A 23,164-nucleotide genomic window follows, 5' to 3' on the forward strand; every position below is an offset into this window, starting at 1 on the left:
GACGTGGCCGCCGTGCCCGCCTCGGGCGGGGGGCTCGGCCGCTCCCCGCCGGCCCGGCCCCGGCCCGCCCCTTCCTCAGCCGGGCCCGCCCCTGGCCGCCGCCCGCTGCGGGCCCCGCGGCCCCGGGGAGCGCCGGCGGTCGGGAGGGCGGCGGTGCCGGCGGTGCCGCGGGGAAGGAGGGCTTGGCGCGGACCCTTGTCCGCTCCGCGCCTGAGACCCCGCCCGGAGAGTCCCCGGGGGCTTGCAGCCGGCGTCTGGGGGGTTTGGGGGGCTGCTGAGGACTTATTTTAAAAGTTCGTGTAGGGCTAAGAACTATTAAGCGCTTAATAAATGATTTTTACCGTTCGTGGAGGCAAAACAGACGTTGTTTTATGAACAGGGCCTAAAAGGCAGGGTATCAAATACATATACGTTGTGAGAAGTCCTCGCAAGTGCTTTCTGTTTTAAAGAGCATTCTGGATTACATTGCAATGCCTATGATCGAGTATTGCTCACAATTTGCCCCTCTGTGCGCTTGCTTTGTTTGAAATTATGGCAAAAAGTCTTTTGGCTTGCTCCCTTGCTCTCGTTTATGTAGCTGGAACCAGTCATAGGTTCTGACTGCTTCTGACAATGTCAAAGTAACATAGAAGTACCAAAAGCTCATTTTTGAAAGGGAATTTTTTTTTGTGCTTGCTCCTTGGTTTCAGCTACCTGAATAAATTTCCACTGTGAAATATTTTTGGGAGAAAAACTATTGACTCAACAAACATATACTCCGTTACAGTGTACCTGAGAAACTAGTTTATAATGTTCATGTTATTACAGAAACCACAACATCTGTCAAATTAATGGTGAAAAACATATCTGCTGAAACATTTTTATTTCCCTCCCAATGGTTATGTGACAAAGTAGCTTAGCGGGGTGGTGCCTTTGCTTTGATTTTTCAGGTTTTGGAATTTAATGACACTGCACACAGAAGCACTGACTCTTTGCTGCTACGTTTTTTCTTTATGTGTATATCCAGTGACTTGGGGTCTTTCAGATGGAGTGACATTAATGTATTGCAGTAATTTAAAGCTCATTTAGCATATGATGATACATAAAATCAGGCATATTACAACACAAAGTTATGTAATAGAAATCAACATAGGGCATATGAAATATGTCAGTCTGAAGTAAGTTTTTGTAACTGTCAAGTGTTTCCAGGCAAGCAAAATCGGTTCTCTCTCAGAACTCACATGGAGCAATGAGCATCTTGGAATGGGTAAAAGCTCTCCTGTTTAGCTAGAGGAATATAAGAACAGGCATTTCTGGGTCTTCAGTTGTGATTAAAACTTTAATAATAACAGTCTTTAATATAAATTAATATTATATATTTGCAAGCTGTGCGTGTCCATAATTATTCACCCAAGTAGTTGCTTGAATTCCTAATGGTAGTGAGTTTATTGAGTTACTCTGCTGTTCATTTTGACAGTGTCTTTGCCTGATTTGAGCATTAAAAGAGATGGTGAGAAAAGTCTTGAGGATTCTGATCATTTTAACACCTAAATATCCTAGTTTTATCATATTGCTGTAATTTTTTTAAGTTGATATTGTGATTTAGTAAAATGCAATTTTTTTTGTTTTTGCAACTGCTGTTTTTTATCAAATTATGTGTCTGCGTGTCTCGATGTGTTGCTTCTTTTTGTATGCTGTGCTGGTCGTATATAAAGAACTGTGCTGTGACATAGCTGCGTTTCATCAATTAAGGAATATCCATGAACGTTTTGGTTTTCCATTTCTCCCTAATGACTTCACGTGACTCACAAAGCACTTAATTCACGCTTCCCTTTGTGACAGGCATTTGTCACCTGCTTGTGTAAGGACCCTGCCGGTGTAACTGAGCAGGGCCATTTGTCCACACCATGCTACCTTTTCTTACCCATTTGATCTACAAACCCGGAGAACAGACTGAAATTCATTCCGGTCTAAGATTGTCTTTGGTAGTCACACAGTTAAATGACCCCCAAGCTCAGTGACTGCGTTGTTGTTTTGTCTATTTCTGCCTTCTAGTGTTTGTTTTGAATCAGCTCTAGAAAGTCATGCCAAGAACTATACATAATAATTGTGAAACCCTTCCTTTTGCCGGAACTACTGTGTCAATTTGTACTTGATAAGGATTTTGAGAACTTTTCCCACTATGCTCAGTTGTTTTTTCATCCCTCTTTTTTCTGCCAGCTCTCTGATTGTGGCTTTTTGGAGCTGTGTAACCTGGTTTTATTTTCCCTTGGGGCAGTGTACCTTTTTGTCCTTTATGAAATGCTGAGTGAATTCATTAAGCCTTCTTCATTATCTCAAGCCTCTCACACTCATCAGTTGTCATGTCTAGCTTTTGCAGCAGCATCTAAACCTGTATCTTGTTTGGTGTTGGGTCTAATATTTCATAAAATATTTCATCTTATATATTCTGTTTTTGTAAAGGGGTTAAAAAGGATGGATCTAACATATTGCCTTTTAAATTAGGACTATTTAAAATAAAGAAAACCAGTAGAATTGTAGAAAAAGTTAATACCATCAAGAAGAAATAAGAAAGAAGTGGACAGTTAGATTTTTCACATGTATTAGAAGATAGGAGCTAGGTCAGTAAGCTGGTATTGGATATGAATATGTTAATTAATTATCTGATAAATATGGCACATACGTAAAATTACTTTGTAATTTAAATTTAGAAAGCCAGTTGGAAAGGATGCCATCAAATACCATTTTACAGAATATATAAAATGTTTAATTAAGCAGTAAAGCTGTATAAACCATCTGCTTCTGTTCAAATAGTCAAGATGTTAGAGAGCCATTTCTTGTAATTTAAAACATCTATGCATTTTTGATTGCTTTAAAATTAGCCTTCAGCTTTTATAAGGACTTGCTTATTTTTTTCCTGCAGTGAAATATGCAATAACTGTTAATGAAGAGGGCTTTGAACAGAAATTCAGTTCATTTAGCACATTTTGAACTTTAACATATCGATTTTTGTCATTGAAGTTTTTTGGTTCTTGCTAGCAGTTTAAAGAAGATCAAAAGCTAAAGTAGACTGCTGTGGTTTGATGCTTTGTGTACATTGCATGGTGGGTAATTTAGGAGGAACTGGGTTTTATTGTATTCCATTCATCAGCTGGGCCTTTTCCTGCAGACTGCTTCATTGATGCTGAGTAGCTGAAAGTGTCTTGGGGTACAGCTCTGACTTCAGGCCACGGTGCTGCAAGCTAACTTGTCTTGCAGGCTGCTGAAGAATCAACATGAACTCAGAATCGCATAACTTGTGTCTCCTGGCAGGAGACGGGGTGTGAGCAGAAGGGATATGTCTCTTCAGTCATTCCCAGTGGCAGAATTCCTGGGGAATCCTTGCACAAGTGAAAGCCACCTGCCAAATCCAAAGTAAAACCTAAACATTCAAAGGAGCTTGCAAGGAATTCCATATCCCTGTTAGCGGGTTTTCAAAATCTGTAACTGGAGCACGGTGAATTGAACGGGCAGAGCTGTATTTGTCTGTAACTTCCAGGTTTGTTTGGGGTTTTCTCTGATGCAGTTGGAAAGCTGTTTGCAGGGTGGTTTCTGCCAGTTTTGAAAAGATAAGAAGATAAAATGAGGTATGACTGTGGGGGCAGAAGTTTCCTGTAACGTATTTTTCACAGTCTAAGGGTTTCTTTACAGACCTTGAACACTAAAATGTGCTTTCTGTCTGACTTGATCTGCCAATGGTTGATTTTTAAATTCTTCACTAGGGTGTTTAAAGTGGTTTTTTTTTCCCCCTTGTGCCTTCCAGGGGCTTGCACCTTACTCTGTTTCCTAATAGCTTCACAGAAATCTTTGTAACCGTTTTGATGCACAGTTTTAAATATACGGACACCGTTATAAGAACATGAAGTGTTTACACCTGTGCTTTTGTAAATCTAAATAGGACAAATAAGCTGTGAGATCCAATATTTTGTCTCTTCACCTAAAGTATCTGAAAATCCTACATTCAGAGATGATTTCACTGTAGTCGGCTAAAAGGGTAAAAATGTTGACAGGTGTGATTCTAAACCCCATCTTCCCTTCCTCTGTAATGGTGTAAGAGTTTTTTCTAGTTCACTAATAATTTAAGAACAGGGTGACTAATTTGTATGCAAGGCATCCATAAACTTGACTGGGTCTTAAAAAGCTCCACATCTGCAGTGAGACCTCACAAAGAGGTGCAAGCAAACCACAGCAGTGTAGCAGCTGGTGGAGCTGAGTATCCTTGAAGGAGTTTTTATTAAAGAAAATAGAAAAAACCTCCAAGATTACAGCTCTTCAAAATGTCTAAATCAAAGCAGAAACCTTGAAAAATGAGATGTGTCACTCTGGAGAAGCGTGGCAGTCATCTGTCAATGTACAAAAAAGAGGCAAGAAAATGGAAGATGGTCTTAATATTCACAATATTTAGTCAACATGATACAAGATGGGCTTTCTGCTTCTCATTTATCATTTCAACTGCCCTTTGAGGGTTTCAGAGTTTTAGCAGCCTGCTTTAATTCTGCTGACTTACTGTCACTTTGTGTGATGCACTGGCCCCTTTTCAGCAATTCTGAGCTGACTGGCACTGTTTGGAACCAAAACAAAGCATTCCTATTGCACTACTGAGACTTCCTCTCACAAACTATATACTACAGCTATGGCCCATGAAAAGTAACTCAGATTATTGACTTTAAACTGATGATACCAGTTAGGACAAAATGAGACAAGTCTGTTTCTCCTGCTTCCTGCCTTCACTGCAAAGCTTTCTTGTTCCTTAATGTTAGGTCTGCTGGTGTGTGTGCGCGTTTGGCTGGATGACTTGCTCCAGGCTGAAACCCAGATTTTCTGCTCAGCTTGTGGGTTTGTACCTGCATGCTGTGCTCTCTATGGAGTGCAGTTATTCCCTGTAGACCCTTTAGTCCAAATCTACCTACTTTGTCTAGGAAAAGGTGCATTTAAAGAAAGCAGGGGCGAAAGTTAAAAAGGTGAAAGAAGTCAGTGATTAGGCAAATTTGGTTGGAGGAGGTAGAGCTGGGTGTTTTGAGGCTAGGAGATAAATCATGCTTGTTGAAGGGATTGCTTGGTTATGCTGGGTTAGTTATTTAAAGATCAGTACTTTTCCATATTCATGCCTCAGGCTGTGATCTTTTTGTCTCACTGATGAGCACTTATTCACAAAAATAGCCTTGGACACTGTGAGTGTTATTCTTGTAAAGTGGGTGACTCTTCAGAGCTAGCTGTATGGTGTTATTTGTGCAGGGTGCTTCTCCTGATTGGTGTACAAGTCTGTCAGAATTGCATTCTACTTGTCTTTATGCTTCAGTGTTTCCTCATGGCTGTTGCATTTCTTCTAACCTGAACCATAACACGCAGCATGTAGTGGAAACCATACATCCTCAATTTATCTCTACATATTCTCATACTATGGCACCTTGTTTGCAGACTAGAAGCACGATTGTTTGGTTGTCACTGAGAATTAAAATCATCCTCCCTCTGGGCACATAGATAATTCTTTTGGTTTTATTTAATATTTTACTATTGAAGAATGAATCAGGTGTTTGGCTGTTGTTGTCTGGGGAGCTGATGCTGTCCCTTCTGCATAGTGAGCAGGTAGAGGTTTATTCATTATGGACATGTTCTAGAATAAAACACCAAATTGCATACACTTGAGTTCTGTGTTAACATGACTTCTTCAACCTATATTGTAGCTACCTTAACAGATAATGGGGGTTTTGCATTAGATATCATGCTTAATTTAGTTCTGAAGGTGGCATTGTGAGGAAAAGCATCCATTTCCACTGGTATGTCATATAAATTGCTTGTACATCTGACTGTACAGGGTGCTGCAGTTTAAGCCTTTGAGATAGTACTGAGAATTTAAAACTGATTTGTTTGCACTGCTACTTTATTTACATTGTATTTATTACCTCTGATGAAAAGAAAATGTTTAAACTCCCAGTGGATAAACCAAATACATTATTTTAAGTTTCTTGTGATTTGCATTCAGATATCTTTAATGAGCCTGAGGAGTGATTGCCAACTAAACTTGCCTCATTAATTTAAAATGTTAATAGCATTTTTTTACCTGTATTCCTTTAAAATTGTTCCCTGTGCTCCTGTTAAATTCATGATCCATAAATAGATTCTTAATTCATGTTTTGAATCGTCATATAGTTATAACTTCTATGCTGAAATTGTAATAAAGGAAAGGTTTCTAATGAACAATATCTTTTAAAGCATCTATCAATTCAGTCAGAACTTGAGACATTTGCCATGAATATATGTGCTAAAGTCAAAACCCTGCTGTTTTAAATGCCCAGTCTGGTTGCTGGGCTGGAGCCTAAACTCCTTTCCCTTGTGGTGTGAACTGGTGTAGTTTTATTGATCTCACTGGGAACTGTCACAGAACTTCACAACCCTGGACATCTCATGTTATTTCAGCTTCTTTACTAACTGGTGTCTGAATTAAAAAAAAAGCTTATGTTTTATTTTGGCTGTGTCCTTGATTTGCTTAATGTGATGTTGTTATAAAATGTGGTTTCTTGTAAGCAAATTAAAAGGCTCTTACGAGTAAAATACTATTCAAAGTAAGAGGAAACTGCGCAGCAAACACGGTCTCAGTTCTATGAGCACTTTGCATTCATGTGCATTTGGAAAAAAAAAAACCACCTAAACCACGATATTATACTGAAGGGCTTATACTTAAAAAAACCCCCCAACAACAAAAAAAACCCCCAAACAACAAAAAAGCATGTGTGTGTGAGTGCTGGCAGAACTTCAGTCTGTGCAATCAAGGTCATAGATTTAAATGCTACAGAAATGCCATAATGTATTCACTTGATACAAGAATTTATCAGAATATGGTTGAAACCAGTTACTATGATTCATTTTTGTTATGTAAACTATCATTCATACATTGCAAATCAACATGCTTTAATCCTGACTGTCTTGGATATTTATTGTAGATATGTAAGCACTTTTAAACTGCTTGGCATTTTTTCAAAAATACCGAATTTACTAAGAGCTTTGTGTCTGTCTTTGGAGTAAGCAACTTTACTGTGTGTTCAAGCACTGTTGTTTAAGCTGGCTGTGCTGGGGGATGCCAGGTGGGTGCTTACACTGGAGCAGCTCTGTCCTGCCCTGGGACCATGGCAGAACTGAGATGTGGGCAAATCCCAGGTTTGTTGGAGGAGAGCAGTGCTGCAGTAGGACCTGGCTCTGCACAGGCCCAGCTCCCACCTGGATTTACTTCTGCCTTACAGGTGGGGCTGCCGCTGGTGAGGTCAGGGATGTGTGAGTGCAGCCACTTGTCTGAACTGGGCTGTAGCACAGAAGAGCTGGCCTCATGCAATTACACTCACCTCAGCAGCACAGTAGGGTTATGAAGAGCACTGGATTAGAAAGTACCGGGCTTGGTTGAAAGGGATGTTTTTCCACTGTCATCCCCCCACAAAGGGGGAAAACATGGAACTCAGCTAGGATGCAGCAATTTAATGCTCAGATTCCTCTACGTTTGCTCCATGCCATGTACCTTACTAAACAAAGTTCCTAGAAGAGCTGCCTTGGTTTTGTTTAAGAATATTGGCTTTGGCTCAGCCCCATGGAAAACAGTCTGCTGGACTAGCTGCAGTAAGAGCTTGGAGCTGCAAAGTTACCCTGCTGTGGGGGTTAGATAGTGGGTTGGCTGCTGGTTTCCTGAGGAGCTCAATAGACAAGTGGTTTAGGATCATAGAACTGTTAAAGTTGGAAAAGACATCCAAGATCATTGAATCCAACAGCAATTTTTTCCTAATATCCAGTCTAAATCTTCCATGGCATAACTTGTTGGTATTTCCTTTGGTCCTCTCATTTGTAACTCGGGAGAAGAGACTGACCCCTACCTCTCTACAGCCTCCTTTCAGGTAGTTGGAGAGCGATGCTTTTTGGCAGGCTGAACAACTCCAGTTGTCTGTCACACCTCAGAAGACTTCTGCTCCAGACCTTTTGTGCTTCTCTGGACACATGGACCAGAATAACTGCTTTTGTTATTGGTTTGATCTTATTTTGTGTAGAATGTTTCTAAAAAATTATTTTAATCACAGACTAAATATTAGTGTAACTTTTGATGGTGTATTGAAGGATGCAGTATTTTCAGGTTTGGGCTGAATGTTGACTGAAACCCTTTGACATAAAATACACAGCTACCAAAAGGGGTTCTCCCTGAACAAACTTAAATTGATAGTGATTCATTCCTTTGATTATATTTCAAAAACTCATCTTCTAAGTGGGCTAAAATAACCCCAAATGCTATTATTTACCCAGCTTGTGGAGGGCTGTAGTACCTATGAAAGATATAAGGAAGGCTAATTGAGCTTTGTAGAAGGTTGTAAATTAATTTTGTATTTGAAAACATAGGTGATGTTATATGCAATATCTGACAATCCTTTCCAACCCATAATAATGGCTGGCTTGTTTTGCTAACAGCTAAAACTAAAAAGAAGCCTTAGCTGTATCTTTTTCCTGTTCATTTCTTTTAACAATTTATGGAAAATAAAATTAAACAGTTAATTAACTGTAAAATTCTTATGTGCCTTGTCAACTCTGCTGCTTGTATTATGTGGAAAAAGAGGTGCTAAACATTTGCCTGGAGCTGCTCCTGGTGTTGTGTCAGGGACAGTATCCTGAGATTCATGGTATGGTTTCGCTTTTCTTAGGGAGGAAAAACTATGCAAGTCTTTTCCCTGGTTCAGCCTGCTCCCGTCCTTGCTCTTTCAGCTTGGCTTCTCTGGTGGATTTGGTGGGCAAAAGAATGGCTTGGGCTTCTGGGTGGAAGACAAAAATGTGTCTTCCATTAGGATGGCTTTTCATACAGTTTTCACTAATTGATGGCAAAAGTTGTCCGTCCACCCACACTTTTTTTGCTCTGTTTTAGTTACTGTGGAGCATTTAATAATCTACTTGCGTGTTGTCATGCTTGTATCAGTGGGGAAAACATCCAGTGACCTGAATCGAGCAAGATCAAACTCCAGTTTGCTATGAGTTCTACTCAAATTACTGAAACAACTTTGAGGTGTTCATGGCACAAGAGGTATTTTTATGTATACACAAGGTATTCAGGTATTAAAAGGATAATTTTTAAATATATTGATAGATGATCTAATTATAAGATTAGTTTTGGGTTTTTAAAATATCTCGAAGTGGATTTCATGTAATATTTTCCTTCCTTTACATTTCAGTGCAAAATTACATGCGTAATTACATAATATTTGGATCTTATGGTTATATGGAACAGGAAAATTTACTACACTGACTTAAGAATTTGATATGTACAAATACTATTTAACTGGGGCTGTGATTTTTGTTTTTCACTAACTGAACTTTTTTTGGAAGGTAACGTGAGTAGGATGTTTCTGTTTATAAATGACCTATGCAGTCTTTTATAATTCCAAGTTTCTGTCAGAGATAAGACACTAGAGGGAGCCCATATCACAGTTATCTGCCCTGAGACAAATGGCTTTACAAAGCCAAAACTATTTCTACTAATGAGTAATTTAAAGTGAAATTTCCTATGGCTTTGTTATTCAAAAGAAAACATCACAGTACAGTGCTATAGGACACTTAGTTGAAAGCATTTTTGGCAGTCTTTCAATTCATAAGTCAGTTCTCACTTACCACGATCTGCATTTTTTGAGTACTATAAAAAGAGTACAATAGAGGAATCTTTGTTCTGGTGCTTACGTAATAGAAAACAACTGATGGCAGTTCTCTTTAAAAGAACTCTCAAGACCTTGTGTGTGCAGTAACACAGAGGAAAGGCTCGAGTACATGTGTGTTGAGTTGTTCTACTTGTTCAGGCTGTGTGGAGACATGAGGTTTTTGAGCTCTGCTGTAATACAGAATTTTACCTTTGTTTGTGAATGCCTGTATGTTGCATGTAACTTCCTGCCACGTGTCAGTGAGCATGTGAAATACGGCTCCTGCAGTAACAACCAGCAACGTGTGTCAGACACTGGGCAAAGGACCTTGTGTAAAGTTACAGCAGTCGAGGGGTCACGGCTATAGTGATTATTTAACTGCAGTCTTTAACCTTTGGGTTGCATTTTTCCCTCACTAGATAGAGGCTTTAGAATTTAGCAAGGTTTTTGTCCAAGACAGATTGCTGAAGGCTGCACCTGCACTGCATGATGTTGTTTCCATCCTGTGCCTGTACTTTCTACCGGTGATACTTTCAGGTGATAGTGCCCACCCAGTCTCCTTCTGTTATACAGTCAAAATACACATCCAAATCCACAAGATGGGAAGTATTCCCAGTTTCAGTCTGGATGCAGTTGTGCTCACTCAAAGTGAGAGTGCAAATCTGGATGAGAGTTAAAAACAGTCTTTAGTTTTAACTGCCCAGCCTTATATTCACTATGCTGAATACTCCAGTTGAAGAAACTGGAAAATGTAATGTTTTCAAAATTTGTATTAATAAAAGAGAGTGGAGAACGTGTTGTTTTGATAAAATACTGAAATGTAGTATTTATTAATTCTGGGAGACAGCTTCCATATTTCACATAGCAATTCACAAGGGACTCAATACTGAAGACATTTAATATCCTAATTGCACTTTGTTTGGTCTCTTATTTTCAAAATGTTGGAACTAAATCCATCAAAATCTGTTTACAAAGACGGTATTCAGTATTAACTGCTTTTTACTTGCGTTCAGATCCCTTTGTCATGCTTCTAGCTAACAGCAAGCATTTTTTTCAACACTTTGCATTAGCAAATGATTATGTAAGTGTGTGCTGCAACTGATTCACAGGGTAGGTAGTATCAACATTGTATTTACAATTCAAATAGGAGCAGACATGTATGTAATTTATCAGGACACACTCTCTCCATCCATCTGTTAAGTGTGCTCTTAGAATCCTCTGGAACGGAAAACATTAACCCAAACATCTTTCCTCAGTGTAGATACCATTTGTCACTATGCACTACACTTGTGATTTGCTCCAGGCTGCTTTTCCTGGACTTGTGGTTTTTGTCCTTCTAATCACAAAGAATGTTTTTTAGAGCTTTGCTAAGGTTAGTAGAAAATTACACCTAATAGTTAGAAATCTGAGTTGCTTGGGCAATTTTTTAAAATTAGCAGCTCTTAAGGATGTTTGTGTATGTGTTTTAATATATCAAAATATATTAATGGAAAGATTGTATATATCTAGTGCTAAGCTACTATTAATATTGTTTTCATGGTTTGGAGAATAGTCAGTGCCTTTTTTAAAGCTCTCGGTCCATAGCACAGAGTGAACACAGAAGTGGTAATTTTATAGGTCTTTGTGGTGCTTAGTATGGATCTACAGAAAGGTTTTAAATATCTGCTGGGTGATTTTCACAACACACCTCTGAAGCAAAAGGATATTTCTATTCCCATTTTAAAATTGGCAAGTATGATATTCAGATCAATACTGAAGTAATGAGCAACTTTATGTACACCTTTAAGGAAAAGAAGAAATAAAACCATCCTTGCCTTCTGAAACTGAAGTCTAAGTGCATGTCTTACCAGCACTCCTGTTTTCCTGAAGGTCAGCAGTTTCTTACCCATTAGAATAAAAAGAGATTTCTGGACAGGATAGAACTAATGACACACAAATATTGAGGTACTGAGGTTAAATAGCTGTGAAAATCTTCTGAAAGCATAATTTGGAGGAACAAAGCTATTTACTTGTTTGAATGATTGACAATTCAATCACTAGCAATTCACAAGTTTCCATTAGACTGAACGAAGAATGTGCTAGTCCTGCATCACAGTGATACATTTAGAAAATAATTCTAGCTTTCTCTAATTGTTTACATGAATAACAAGGTTGAAAGAAAATAACTGAAAATTAATTGTTGTCTCTGCTTCCAGCCATGTGTGCAATTCTATTTTAAGATAAAAATTTTGATGTGCCCTTCAAACAGAAGTTTCTTACATTTTTGTGTTGAAGGTGATTGCTGACCTGCAGAAGTAAACCATTGCAGGGTTTTTCCACTTGCCACAAAGGTGATGGTGGTGCATGTCAAGTCCCAAACACTTGCCTTCTTGTTCCCTGTACTTTCCAGTCTATCATGTAAAGAAGAAAACTCATTATAGTGTTTCTTTTGAATTTGTGATCACTCTGAGAAATATTTTGTTTGTGTTCTCTTTTCTCTATCTGAAAGGGTGGAGTTGCAACAGCAATAGGAGATCTCTTAGTAGAACTTTGTTATTACAGCTAGTTTTCTTGACATGAAGATCTGGAAAGAAGAAACAGCAGTGGAAATCTGTATTTAACCATCACTACAGAAGTATATTTGGTGGAAATAGAGATTCTGTGCCCTTACTGCCTTGTGTAGTAATTGGAAAGTTTATGTGGACTTGAGTTTGTTTGGCTGGATTTGATGAAGGATTTTGTGTGGATTTGTTTTTTTTTAAATACTGCTATGGGTAAATGCAACTTCTCAAGAATGGGCTGTGTTTAAAGAAGAGCAGGGTGCTGGCCAGAATGCCTGAGATATTGGATAAACAGATGATGAGCTTTTGTCCAGTCTGTCTTATTCTGGATGATTCACAAACTAGAGACAAGATTTAGTGAAGTATTTTCTTTAATCCAAGTGATGGGGACACAAGCTTCTACAATAAAACATTCAGGACTGCCTTTGAGAGGCTGTGTGAATATTGCTTGATGTCTATAATAAAAGATTATCTTCAGAATAGTATACTTATTTTAACCATTTATCTACACTGATTCTTTATTATCCCTTTTGGGGCAGTATTTTTTGAGACTCAATTGCTTTTGTTACTGAAGTCAGTATGATTGTGAAGATATGACAAAGTAAATATTATGCTTGAGTAGTATGCGAACTAAATTTCAATGAAATATGGTTCATTTAGAATAGTTTCATATTTTATGAGAAATTAGTAAGCTAGTACTTGTGATTTAGATCTGACTAACACATTTTGGTCCATCCTAAGAAGTTTATAAGGTTATTGTGCTTTCCTCTTCTCGTAATTCCTTAGTCACATGTCGCCTTCATTATCTTTAGGCAGACACTTTCTGGTGACTGTTACATTTTACTGAACGGTAATTTATTTCTTGCTGTGTAAAAACAAAATTCTATGGTCTAAGCTGAATGAAAAGGAGTATCATCAAAACTAAAGGTACCTTAAGCTAGAGGGTGATAGATGTGTAAAAGAGAGAGATGACAAAGTAGGGGTGAATGTGAAGTCAGGGCCTTGCAGGGATAAGTTTTGGCGGGTGTCCTCTGTGATACTAACAAACTTGGACTGCAGAGGAGACTGACAGGAGCCTTGCCTTGGCCGCTGCTGGTCTTGCTGGTTTGCACCATATTAGCTGATGAACCAGAGTTCGCTTTCTCCAGCTGCGGAATATGGAATTGGCTTCTGTATTTCACACCTTTATCTGATACAACAGTGTCGCTGTAGGACACGAAAGAAAGATGAGAAACTCCAAATATTTCAGAAGGTCAAGAGCATAGAAAAAGAAGGCTTTTATTTTCTAATTCTTACTACCTTTTATAAGGTGTTCTGATACAGACTTTGCATGATTGGTGAATGGGAACGACACCTCTCTAATGCCATTGGTTAAACTAGAGAAACAGCAAAACACCACCTGGAGAAAGACTGTTTTGAGAAAGGACAGTTGTTTGCCAAGATTGTTTTGAGAAATTTTAGCCTGCTAGCAGCTGCTAACTTTTTCCCCAAGGAAAAACTTCTCAAGGAAGTTTCTTCTCAAAACAGTCTTTCTCCAGGTGGTGTTTTGCTGTTTCTCTAGTTTAACCAATGGCATTAGAGAGGTGTCGTTCCCATTCACCAATCATGCAAAGTCTGTATCAGAACACCTTATAAAAGGTAGTAAGAATTAGAAAATAAAAGCCTTCTTTTTCTATGCTCTTGACCTTCTGAAATATTTGGAGTTTCTCATCTTTCTTTCGTGTCCTACAGCAACAGTGAGGAATACTTGAGTGAATGCTTTTTAAAGGTAATTTCAGTTTTCTGTAAACATGAGCTGCTCTCCACTGCATAACAGTAACAGCTTAGGTCATGTTGTTAGCAAATACTCTGACTTGTTGGGAGCAGCAGTATGACTAATGGTCTCAAAAAGATAGTTGATTTTTATTCCCTCATGTGGAGTCTTGATTCTGCTAAAGCAAGTCTCCTATTTACAGGATTTGATCAAAACCTTTTAATATATTATAAACCTTAACATTAAGTAGTGTGTTGTATTTTATACTCTTCACCTTATGTCCCAAGTGCTAGTACTGATAGGTTAATTATCCACTGTCATGTGTAGCAAATATCCTATTGGTACTTATGCAATCAAAACTTATGTATTTTTTCCAAATATTTGTTAGCCATGTGCCTTTTATATAGTCACTTGTTTTCTAACAAATACTTGGGCAGCACTGCAAAAAGTGACAGATTGTCTTAAAAAATGTATCTCTTTGCCTAGTTTAAACATTAATTGTTCACTTTAGAAAAGTTCATGTCACGTGTAAATTTGATTTTCAAAATTTTCAGAATCTTGTGTATCCAAAGATGAGTAAGAGCTGTCTAACGTTTCTCTTGTCAGATAATGACGTAATTTCTCCTTTATATTATTGTAATTCTATTAGCTAATTAATAATTTTTGCGAATTAAACTGGAAGAGGATACTGATGACTTATGTCCCAGTGCTGATTACCGGAATGGTCTAAGGTTACTTGATTAAATGTGTTCTGTGCTTGTTTAGAAAGGGACAGCTAGACTGTGTCACTTGCAGCATGAGCAAATTGCTAGTCAGATCATTGTTCTTTTTCTAAAAGCAATCATGAGAGATAAAGCCTGATCTTTCCAATATGTTGCAAGTGAGATTAATGTACATGCAGAGATGGAGAAAGTGAGAAAGTGCTTTCTTTAGAGATTACAGCATTGTTGAGCAAGTATAAATAAATGGGATGTACATAAGTTCAGCCTCAAACTATGCATAATTTAGCCTTGACTTGATTTTTGTGTAGTCATTCTAAAAATAGAAATAAGCTATTGAAAATGCTGAATGCAAGCAATCTTTATCCTTTTATTCATCTGTGTAGATGTTAGAGAATTGGACCGGATATAAAAAAGTAGACTATTTAGTGATACATATATATACATATCTATGTTTACATGTGTATTTACACATATATGACTGTACATATGATAGAAGACTGCATATTTGGTGTTCTCTGCTTTTTGTGGAGTCATTAATACTTTTATCCAAAGAGGATCTTCTTTTTTAACTATAGTGTCACTTGTCATATCATTTTGGATACATGTTCGTTCCTAAGTATTACTTGATGGTAATAGGCCTGGCAAGGCCCTGTACAGAACTGTGATGTGATGGGTGCGGGTTTGTTTAGCAAGAGTAACCACAGTAACAGGTGTGTGCTCCTGTAGATACAGGAATCACAGGCAAGTTCGTGTTTACAGAGTGGTGCAGCAGAGAGCAGAATAAGAGTGCTTAAATTAGGAGACAGGAGTGCTGCTTAGATGTTACAGGTGACAGGAACCAATATATGTGGTTCATTTTCTTCTTTTAGTTAAGTGCTGCTATGCAGGGCTATTTTGTTATTTTAGAAATTTTAAGAATAATTTTTTACCTGTAAAATGCAGTTGTATTTCTATCATGGTGTTATGGGCATTGGCATTTTATTTTTTCATTCTTAATAGGATAGAATCAGTCTGTTTCACTACAGTAGTTTGATTCTGTACATCATGCACAGTTCTGTAGCTCAGAAGAAAAAACACACTGAATATCATGAAACCATTCCACAAAACCTTTCGTTTTTGATTGATACACAGGTTATACATAGTTTTGCAAAGTAATTTTAAGTGTGCATTTTTGCCCTGGAGTTTGAGTTGAGTGACTAATGTTGTGTATTGTATAGAAAGATTAGTAGAAACCTGCATTTTTCTAAAAATGGGAACTGTCTAAAGTTTAAAACACCTTTGTACTGGGCTGATGAGATTAAAATTCTGGGAGAAACCAGGGACACTTTTATTATTTACCCTTGAATGAGAATGAGTGGGGCAAAGATGTGGAGAAAACCTGTGTGTAGAGTGGTGGGAGAAGACAGAAAACCATGCCTTTTTTTCACTGAAGAACATACCAATAGTTTTATAACCTGGAAAGGATACATAGATTTAGTGCCTTTAGCTGCTAGTTCTTTTGCCTGCCGAGTGGCAGATGAATGCTATAATGTTCGAGATGTCCCTTTATGAAAGGAAAAACTTCCAGTTGGAGGTAAATGCCATTGTCAGTTAGAGAATGGGAGGAAATAGGGATATAGCTATCCAATAGTCTTGAACACACTCATTTCCTTGAAGGTGTTGCCTTTCGTTGTCCATGTAGGAGCATTGCAGCAGTCCTGCTCGAGTCAATGTTGTAGAGCTCAGTGCTGTCTGTGTATGCCTTTTGCATCCTTTTCAAAGGCAGGTTACTCTAAAGCCAGACATTTACACTAGTAATCCTTCCTGTTTTCTTTCATGTCTAATGCTGAATATGTAACTGAATTCCATTCAAGACAGAGAGCTGAAATAAAGAAATTCTGGGATCAAAATTCAGTGTTATGAATAACTATAATGTCAAGTATTCGAAGGATTCAATTAAATCGTTATGCATAGTTGAATACCTCCTGAATTTCATTTCAGTTGCAATCAAGCATCTATCTGCAAATGGAGTTGGTGTAATCGCAGGTTTTGTGACATTTTATAAAGGATTTTTTTAGCAGTCTAAACCAGCGACAAGATTTGAGAATACTTCTTCATTGCAGCTCTCCAAGTTCAGTACAACAAGATGAGTTTTATTTCATGAGAAGTGTAGTTGATAGGATGTTTTAGGAAAGGAAATTGTTTAGGAAAAGAAGTTGTTCAAGGAGTAAAAGATTCTAAAGTTGTCATTCAGCAATAATCAAACAAAAAGTTAAGATTTGATGTTTGAGGTTCTTGTGCTTTTCTGCAACTGCAAGGAATCAGACTTGCATTTTCATTTCCTTGGGGAACTGTGGGCTCTGAAGTGCTTGTATCTTTTAAACAAGCCACGCATCTCCAAAAAAGGCAAAAATGTCATAGGAATGACATTTTAACATAAGCTGTGTTTTTCTGCATTAAAGTTTCTTGTTGAATGGCACAAGTTCTCTTACCCACATTCTCTTATGGCAGAAATAGACAGTTTTGCATAACCACTTCGGCATGCTAAGTTATCATACTGGTCTTGAATACACATCAAAATATGACTACATAAGAAATAGAATTCAAGAAATTGGATTGTGCTCTTTGGTCAATAATGAAATTGAAAAGCTTTGGTTGCAGGTATATCCAAATGATGTGAAATTAATGTGGTTCAAACGTGGTTTGTTTCCCTGAGGAACCCTGAGCAGTGATGATGCCTCAGAGAGGTGATGTGAAAGAATGGCTGAACCATGGAAATATATTGAAAAGGCGATGAAATTAAAGGATCTGCAGTTTGAATTGTTACTTTCTCTACTTTATGCATCAAGGTTTTTTACGCTGATTAATTCACTCCCCAACTATGATTCATTTAATAGCATACCCAGCCACTGCTTTCGTGTTTTGGAACACTGACTGCAGAGCTACTATTTTGGTCTCCAGAGCCGGCTTTCTGATTTGTGAAGTGTGCACCATTTATACCAAGTGTCACCTCTAGAAAGACAAGAACAATTTTACTTTTCACTTCAGTGCACTGATGTGCTTGAAGAAGATCACAAGCATTCCTCTATAATCGAAGATGTTTTATTGAACCAAGTATTTCTGATGTTAATTACTAGGGAAATTGTGATCTATTTTACAACATATCTTAGTTGAGGATAGAAGATGTACAGTCCAGGGCTACAGTTTCCCTTCCCTGTCAGTTAAATGCTCTACACCATGTCTCTAAACTCAGTGTTCTTAAGCCAGGCTTTTATTAAAAAGAGATCCTGCCTTCCCTTTCATCCTCTGCCGTGCATTTTGTCCTGTCCTTGGAGCTGTTGCCAAGGGAGCACACAGTATGCTGGAGCAAGGCGCTGTGCTGATTGAAAGTGAACCAGATTTTATGGTTTTCTTTTTATTTCTTTGTTCCATCCAAACAAGTTTACTGATAAACTCACCATGCAGCTGCACAGATGCTGGCACACTAGTTAGGAGATGGGGAAGGAGCTTGCTCCTTTAGGTAGCTGTTTGCTCCATTGAAGCACATGCTTTGTTTTAAAATTAACAAATTAAAGTGAAGTGGCTGCACTTGGGACGTATCACTTATGTCCAGGGTCCTTTGATGGGTTGGAAGTGTCTCTCACCTTTTCTAGTGTCACTGCTCTACTTTCCCTGTGAGATCCAATATACCAGGGCTCTATGGCTGATGCACAGTGAAGCAAGGCAGTTGAAAACTTCTTTTCCTGAAAGTAAAGATCTGTTGTTGCTGTGTGAAGAGAAGTCTTGCGTGCACAGGTGTTACCTTATTTCCTGCAGCAGCAGATACCCACTCACAGTGATGCGGAGGAGCTTTAAATGAGAGAAAGAAAGAAAGCTGGCCTCCAGGAGAGATAAGCTCTGCTATTAACGGTATTGCAGATACTATTTTTCATTTATTTCAGTAGTTCAATCATTGGTTGCTAATACACAGGTTTCTTGTATTAGATGTTTTTCTTGCCTTTTGATTATTGCTTTTTGCCATCCTCAGAAAGCTTTTATTCTAAAAGTATCCAGCTCTTAAAGGAAACAATTTAATACCTGTGTTCTAGGCATACAAATTACCTTCCAGAACCCGAGATGCGTGTTTGAGTCAGGCCTCTCAGTTCATCTGCTGGTAAGAATTGTTGCTGCTGCTGCTCCTTTGTTCAGAAGCAGTTTATCCCAATTCTGTGATTTTCTCAGTGGGGTTTTAGTTTTGTGGTGACACAGCAGTAGCTTTTAGGAGTGTCAGAGACAGATCCAAGCAAGATCTGGTAGAGCTGGAGCTTCTCTGTTTTTTAAAACAGACTTGTTTCTTAGCCAGTCCCAGCACTCAAACGTGATACCCTCCAACCTCCTGAACATCTCTTTATGGAGAAATGTAATCTGTCTAACTTGTGTCATGGTATGGAGCTGGTCTGGAGGGAAGAACTGCTGCCTTCTGTAGCAATGGGAAGTTACAGTGTTCCTGCTGTTCTGTGATAGCTTCCAATGCTTACCTGTTGCAGGTGCAATGCCAGGCAGAGTTGCTTACTCCTTGCTGGCTGCTGATTTCCAGGGAGAAGCAAAAAAAAAAAAAAAAAAATTCTAGTCATTAAACCTGCCTGTTTCTGTTCTCAGTGTATATTCGAATAAGAAGTTTCTGAGTTCATGTTTTGGGGGGTTTTTAGAGCTAAATTATGTTGGGGTTTTGTTGTTTTTTTTTTTTTTTTGTTTTTTTTTTCAGATGTGCAGAAGTTAATGTTTTATGCAAGTCTTTATCCCTACATGACAAATGTAGGGAAAGCTGAGATCCAAGTTAAGAACAGGTAGAGAAGAGGGAAAACCCTTCAAGAAGGGAAGTATTTACAGACTTTGTTCAGTCAAGACATTTCTGTGGTACAAATACGTGACTGACTCTTTTTCAACCAGCAATTTAGTGTTGTTTGCAAATCCTCTAATGTTTTTAGAATCCTTGCTGAATCTCTAATTACTTTTATGTATTTAATCTTATAACATGAGCTTATCCAGGGATAGTCATTCCTTTCTTTTTTTAAGGGCAAGAGACTCATGACTGTGTTTTGGTAAGTAGAATAATAGGGCCTCAATTTAACCTTAAGAGCGATACAAAGCAGCTCTTAGATATGCTTGCATTCAGGCAGTATTTTAAATGCAGTATTCCTTGTAACTCTGGATAATTCTTTCAATTAAGAAACCCTTAATCCCATATATGCAGTAACATTTTTATCAAGTATGTAATTTATCACTGTGTGAAATATATGGTACTCTTCAATACAGCTACTGCTAGGTGATGTTTCTATTAGTCTCATTTTTCAAAGATATGAAGAACTAGACACAACTAAAAATGAAAGATGCATGATGAAATGTAAATATTCTAAACTTGCTTGGCAGCAAATATTAAATTATGTTTTCCCTCAGGATGTTTCTCGGTCTTTTTTCCTTTATACTCTCTCCAACCTGGAGATATCATCAACATCTCCAGTCCTGAGATTAATGTGAGCTTTGGATGTTTTTAAGGAGCTGGGGAAGAAAGACAGACATTTAGAAGATTAAGTTCTGAATTTTGTCATTAGAGTTGCAGAATTTCTGTAATGGGAACAGTAAACAATGAAATGAGAGTACAACAAAAGAGAATGTGAGAGGCATCTTGATGATGAAGTCCAAGTACTTGAGAGACAATCACTGTCAATGCTGAATCAGTTTATGGGTCTTTTATATCTTAATTAATTGGATCAAAGAAAGGGTCATTTACATGGCATCCTGTCAGAGTCACAAACCAGTCTCTGGAACATGGATTTCAAAGTGCTGCTAAAAATGACTCCTTCCTGCTTGTTCATACCTTTTCGAGAGATAAATTTAGGCATGTTTATGAAGAACTATTTAGTGATTTCTTTCTAATTTTAGTTTTAATTCTTTTACATTTTAGAGACTGTGTGGGTGATGATATTAAAAAAATTAAATACATGGAATCTTTGGATGGATGGTATTTTAAGGTCAAATGAAGTGCACTAATGGATTATTCTACTTTTTTTGACATTTGTTTGATTCTTATTCAAATTATTAGTAAATGTTAGAACTATTAATGGAATTAGACTCTGAGATAGGTGAGAAATTATTGAATAGGCAGAGGATTAACAAAAGCACTTGGTGTAGGATGTATACAATTTTTCACACTGCACTGTTTCCATTAGCTGTATGCTCCTTGGAGTCATATTTGCATATTTCGTTGCAAGCACATGAGCACAGGCTTTTTAGTGGAAATTTTGCATGATAATACCTAAGCTATTGCTAATGGTTTCTGTGAAGTACTGAAGAATGAATAAAATAAATTTATCGAGTTATCCACTCATTGCTATTTTCTAATTTTTAACATTAAAACTGCAAAGTTTTCAGGTGAATCTAATTACAAGAACTAGGATCTGGAAACATTGCAATGACCAGTGAGTGTTGTGGCTTGTGCTTTTGTTTGTTTGTTTAAACTGTTTTGACTTTTCCCGCCTAGAGATTTTGCAAACTTATGCTTCCTGATTTTTTTTTCCCCCCATACTGGAGCTAATGTAAGCTTTGGAAATTTCTGGATGGTTTTTCTCCAAATGCTTTTTGGCATTTTAGTGTTTCTACTTACTCAGTGTTTTCTAAATGTGAAGCTGTTGTGATTAGTCTCTGGTAGGACATGGGTATATGTTTGGATTCTCAGATGTTATGCAACGGCTTTGTTTTTTATCTCCAGAATAATCTGGCCAAAAGCAGAAGCACTTCTGGCCCTGGGCAGAACATCTCTGTCCCATTCTTGCTTTTTGCCTTGTGTTCCTCTTGTACTGAATATGGTTTGGCCAAACACATGATTCAGAAAAGTTTACTTTACTGAAGATATTATTCTGGTTAAATACTGTTGTGGTGGAAGAACATCAGGTTAAGAGTCCCTGTGGGTGAGACTGCACATCTGTTTGGAGCTAGAAACCTTAAAGTCTGAGCAATATAAATTGCTTTGTGGCTGCAATAAAGTTGCTTAGTATGACAGAGGATAAAGTTCTCTAAAGCACAGAACTGTTTTTTCAAATATGTCTCATGGAGTCCAGCATTGTGCACAAATTAATTGGGATTCATTGTCCCATGTTTTTATGCTATTCCACTGATCCAGGAAGTTTAATTGTAGTTCAGATGCGTCTTGAATCAAGAGTTGTCTGTTGACCTCAGCACTATCATTTTCCATGTATTTTTTCCAGTTCAGCTGTAGACTGTAAATCAGCCATAGTCTGATAGTTTGCCAGTTTCTCTGCAGATATGTATATACCTCAGAGGAATCATTTGCGAATTTAATTTGGAAAAAATTAACCTGGATAAAGCTCTGAGCAACCTAATGTCATAGCTAACCTGGCTTTCCTGAAGCCGTCCCTCCTTTTGTGGTGGTGTTTTGTTTGTTTGTGTTTGTTTGTTTGTTTTTTTGTTTGTTTTTTTTGGTTGGTTTTTTTTTTTCTTCTTCCCTGGATTTATTCTTGATCTATTTCCCCCAAAACAGGACTGGAGGAATTCAAGTTTAGGAAATTCTTTCTTTCCTTTTGGGTCATTCCACAGTCAAGAATATTGCAGAATACCAGAAACTAGAGTTGGTTGTATATGTGGACCTGAAAACTGATTTCTACTGTCTTTGACAGTGGAAGTATTTGTTTTGCTAAATAGTGCGGTTGTCTTTTCCTTTGGTCCTTCATTGTGGCTTTTGAAATGAATAATCTTAGCTTAGAATCACAGTCAGAATTACATGCTAGCCTTTTCTACATCATCCTGTTTGCAGTTTGAGTCTGTGTATTTTTTTTTTTTTTTAGATAAAAGCAATGCATGTATTTTATGGTCATAAAGTAATCCTTAGGATCCATAAGTAGATAGTGAAAGTTCTTCATTCATCTCCCATCTTCTTCAGTTTTAGGTGTAAACATTTCAGTCAGAGATTGTACATACAGGTTGCAGATGCTCCCTTTATGTCTCCAAAAACCAGCATGTCAGAACTGACCTTTACTACTTCACAGTGAAAAAGAATCAAAATTTCCTCTTCAAAATTGCATGGGCAGAGATCTGGCAGCACAGACATTTGTAGTTTATCTTACTTGGATCAATGGATAGGCAGTATACTTGAATCAATAAGGATAAGCAGTTTTGTGGTCACACACACGCACAGGTTACCCAGAGGGGTTGTAGACATAATCTCTACAGATATTCAAATCCTGACTGGACGTGGTCTTGCTCAAACTGCTGTAGGTGACCTTGCTTGAGCTGGATGATATTAATGAGTCCCATCCAACCACCCTTGATCATTCTGTGAAAATTTCCTTCCAACAGGAGAACTGTAGTTCCTGTATTGGATTGTGCTTATATTGTCAATAATCCTGTTATAAATTATCTCAATGTTGTTTTCACTGTGTGCCTCATCCCTAAGGCATTTAATCATGACCCAATATCCTGTTATTGATAAACATTCAGATGTCTTGC

The 23,164-nt window shown here is 37.8% G+C and overlaps 1 protein-coding gene across 7 annotated transcripts in view; it reads left to right on the top strand.

The window, feature by feature from the left end:
* Nucleotides 1-23,164, top strand: part of PDE1A (phosphodiesterase 1A) — a 196,495-nt gene that overhangs the window by 347 nt on the left and 172,984 nt on the right. The gene's annotated exons all lie outside the window — the stretch shown is intronic.

The sequence above is a fragment of the Chamaea fasciata genome, unplaced genomic scaffold (assembly GCF_029207755.1).
Source record: "Chamaea fasciata isolate MVZ Bird 193981 ecotype frontalis unplaced genomic scaffold, bChaFas1.0.hap1 SCAF_8, whole genome shotgun sequence".
In the NCBI taxonomy this organism is placed as follows: domain Eukaryota; kingdom Metazoa; phylum Chordata; class Aves; order Passeriformes; family Sylviidae; genus Chamaea; species Chamaea fasciata.